General features: G+C 34.8%; 1 long non-coding RNA gene across 1 annotated transcript; it reads right to left on the bottom strand.

The window, feature by feature from the left end:
• Positions 1 to 1,511: 1,511 nt before the first annotated feature.
• On the bottom strand, positions 1,512 to 3,210 carry LOC306891660. Its single transcript, XR_013786380.1, has 4 exons — positions 3,111 to 3,210; positions 2,442 to 2,608; positions 1,822 to 1,885; positions 1,512 to 1,649 (listed from the first exon to the last, which is right to left on the bottom strand). It is a non-coding gene; the product is annotated as an uncharacterized lncRNA (long non-coding RNA).
• Between the last annotated feature and the right edge of the window lie 773 nt (positions 3,211 to 3,983).

The raw sequence follows: 3,983 nt of genomic DNA, 5'->3' as shown, positions 1-3,983 counted from the left end.
GTCGGTTCAGATCTCCTGGAGAAAAAGAAACACCATCATTTGAAGTTTGCCTACCTCCCTGTTAACAAACATATTCATTTACTAAAAAAACAAAGTATTTTAGGTCAAAAATTATTTTGTATTAATTTCTTTACGTCACATATTTGTATCTCATCAAAAAAGCATCGGAGCTTTTTTTCTCAGCATTTAAAACACAAAGATTTATCCACATAATCTTATCCAAGAACTAAAAGTATAAAATTGTAACTCGAGGAAATAGGAAGGATTACAAATGTTGCATACCAGGATTGCATCAGATGCTAATACCATATTTCGATTTATAATTTTTTTTTAAATGACTGATAAAAATACAATAATTATTAAATACATAATTCAGGACTTTAGTGCCTTTTATATTTTGTGTGCTTTTTGTAAGTCACAGAGCTGCTTACAGTCAATGATTTTGTTATTGTTATAGTTCCGTGTTACCTGTGACACTGCCCAGCAAGCAATTTTTGGTTTAAAAGACGTCTATTAGCCGTCTAAACATAGCCCAGACGTCTAGGCTAAAACGAGGCTAAATTTGGGCTGTCAGTGAAAAGTTAATAGACGTCTAATCATTACCGAAGAATAGCCTAGTCATCAAATAGACCGCTATTAAACGAATACACGTAGACGTCTAAAAGACGGTGAATTTGGGTCTCTAAGCTAAAACAAGGCTAAATTTGGTCTGTCAGTGAAAAGTTAATAGACGTCTAATCATTACCGAAGAATAGCCTAGTCATCAAATAGACCGCTGTTAAACGAATACACGTAGACGTCTAATAGACGGTGAATTTGGGTCTCTAAGTTACAACAAAGCTGAATTTTGGCTGTCAGGGAAAATTTTATACGTCTAACCATAATCATCAAATAGACAGATTATGAATGCCTACATAATAGATAACCACACAATACCCAAAATATTTTTTGTTAACTAAATTTAACATGTTCTTCTCATAAATAGCAATTAATACAAACAAATTAAATATAAAGCTTTTATTAATAAAACCAACAATTGTAAAAAAGACAAAATGGAAAATATAAGAAATAATATATTTGTTACAACAAAATCAAATGAATTAAGATTTGAACTTCTTTAGAATTTTTTTAAATAAAGGACAACCAATAATAATACAAATAACAAGAAAATCTAACAATAGTAAACTGTTTCATTATTATTTGTTTCTATACCCACCCCCCCCCCAACTCTCCCTGGTGCTTGCTTAAAATGGCATTCCTCAATTCAAATTCAGTTGCTGTTGGGAAGTTGGTCATCACAGCATCTGCAAAGAAAAAAAAAATTAGCATGATAAAAGGCTTTTTGGACATCATCGTGTTTTAGTTTATACATTAATTGTAACGGATTTGATAATAGGGCTCGGTAATATAGCGCTGACATATATACTGATTTGGAAAATGTTTATATCAACACAGACTGATGTCATAAAGAAAATACATTAAATCATTAAAATGATAGTATACATCACCTTTAAGCCAAACGACAGACATGCAAACACAAGCACATACCTGCAATGACCGAGAACAGAGTGGTCTTCTCAAAAGCTGCCTTCTGCAGCGTACCACCCACCTTCATATTAAAATTGGACATGAGGCTGTTTTGCAAAACCCTAAAACAAAAAAAATGTTAACAATTGGTAACAAATACGAACATGACAAATTGTTTATTTTTTTTGGAAATACTTTTACAATATTACAATACTTTGTTGTGAAAACATGGAATAATTAGTGAGTATGGTCACCACAATGTTTGATTTATATTGCATGTTTTGAAGGCTTTACCTGTCCAGCATCCTTCTGGTACGTCTTTAACATTTCTGCCACCGACTTTGCACAGTTTTGACACCTGAGTAACAAATGTCAATGTCAGGCAGATAGAAATATATGCTTCAGTGTACAAGTGTGCACCGACCTTAAATGTTAATGACCATTGAGCTGCAAGTTTTCCATCATTAACCCTATAAAACTCTTTATTCAAGCTGATTGCTGGCCCACACTGAGAAATAGTTTTTCCCCCTGTAGGTCCCCTCACAATCGGTGTCTGCCTCAATACTGTCTGCCAAAATTTAACTCTGTGGTAGTAACTAAAAAGTAGTCAAGTAAACATTTAAACCTCAACTGTACATCAACAGCACTATTCTAATACACACAGATACTTTTTGTAATCGCTAATTTTATATTGACAATTTAAAATTGAATTTTTTTAACACTGTAATATGCAATTATTTTTGAAGTTTCAAACTCTGTTATGGTACTTCGTAACAAAAAGGTCTATTCTATTAGATCTATCTCTGTATGCAACAAGCCATTGCACTGTCACACATTCAAAATTACACATTAAATTATTTTTGGACTTTATGAAAGGTGAAAGCTTTAGTGAGGGCATTTTGTTGTTGTTTTACCATTGCTGTCCGGGTCTCCATACAATCCAGCTGCCTTTCCAAGCTTTGGAAATCCTCCATAGTGGCCAATGCAGACAGTTGGACACCAGTGTCTGTTTCCACCCTTTGGCCAACTCTTTTTAATTCTTTTATTTCAACAAGAAGCGTTAGCACCTTTCTTTGAAACCCTAAATGCAACAAAGGCAGTGTTACTTTCAAATATAAAAAAAAGTACCACAACACTCAAATACTTCCATAACAAAAACTTAGCATGACAACATGAGCATGTATGTATGCATGCATGAATGAATGCATGTGTGTATATACATATATATATTTGTTATGCATATTTATTGCTGTGCTTTGTTCACTGGATAATTATCAATAAAACTTTTAGTGCATTTAAATCAAAGAACGTGGATCACATCACTCCAGTTCTGAGGTATTCATACTGAATTGACTTCCACAGTAGATATAAAATAATTTAGATCACGTATCTTGGTGATTGCCATCGGGATATGAAGCGATTTCCAACCAAAATAACACAAAGTGCTTTTAAACCAAATCCCTTGCTTTGATATAACCACTAAATGGCATACTCTAGCCCTGCTATCTGCTAAAATTTCACGGTCCCTACAAAATATGAAATGTAGAATGGAAACATGACAAAGAGATAACACAGTTACTTACAAGAAAATTGAACGTATTCCTTTTGCCCGTCTGTTGATCGCGTTGATTAGCTTCTACACCTGTGGCTTCTGCTCACGTGTTGGTTATTAAAAAAATGGCGTCGGCGGTATTGTTTATCGCGAGATCTGGCCGAATTCTCTACCAACTTCCAAGTCTCGCGTTGGCAGTGGCCATGTCTCAGTACTAGGGCAAATTGCCACCTACAGGTTGGGATATGTAATTGCATGTTTATTTAACAAAGTTAAAAATTCTAATCGGGAAATGTAATGTGTGACAGTACAAATAATGCAAATTAAAACTTGGCCAAAATTACTTGGTTGTTATGATGTCATGCATCCCACACGCTGTACATGTAAACAATTTTAGACTAGCTGGTTCAATATAGGGCTATAGCCAAGTCGTTGAAATTAGACCACAGATTGCCTTCGTTTAGCCCATACACAGCCTGTCCAATTCAGGGATAAATCGTGGCTACAGATGTCACGAAATAACACTTATTGTTTAGATATTATTGATAATGCTAACATGACGGGAAACATTTCGCCCAAGGGCTAAAAGCAGACTACACGTAGCCCGTCCAATTTAGTGCTAAAACGTGGCTACATATAGACCATGTCAAGAAACACTTGTATTTGTGTAGATGTTGAGACGGCGAACATGAAAGGATATGAACCATGCACTTCCTGGTAATCAGCTGCCTGGACAAAACCTATAGTGCCTCAGTTTGGACTATGTGTGGGCTACAAATAGCTGCTCTGACGACGAGCAAAATAGCGTATACGCTCAGGCTATTGAATATGTCAAAGAAATTAAACCAAATACCTTATAAACGCTGTTCATTTTGCTTACATGATGTAATATCATATATCTCAC

Source organism: Barbatula barbatula (assembly GCF_947034865.1).
Source record: "Barbatula barbatula genome assembly, chromosome: 1".
NCBI classification, from domain to species: Eukaryota; Metazoa; Chordata; class Actinopteri; order Cypriniformes; family Nemacheilidae; genus Barbatula; species Barbatula barbatula.
The sequence above is the reverse complement of the archived record's forward strand: the minus strand, read 5'-3'. Positions and strand labels throughout refer to the sequence as shown.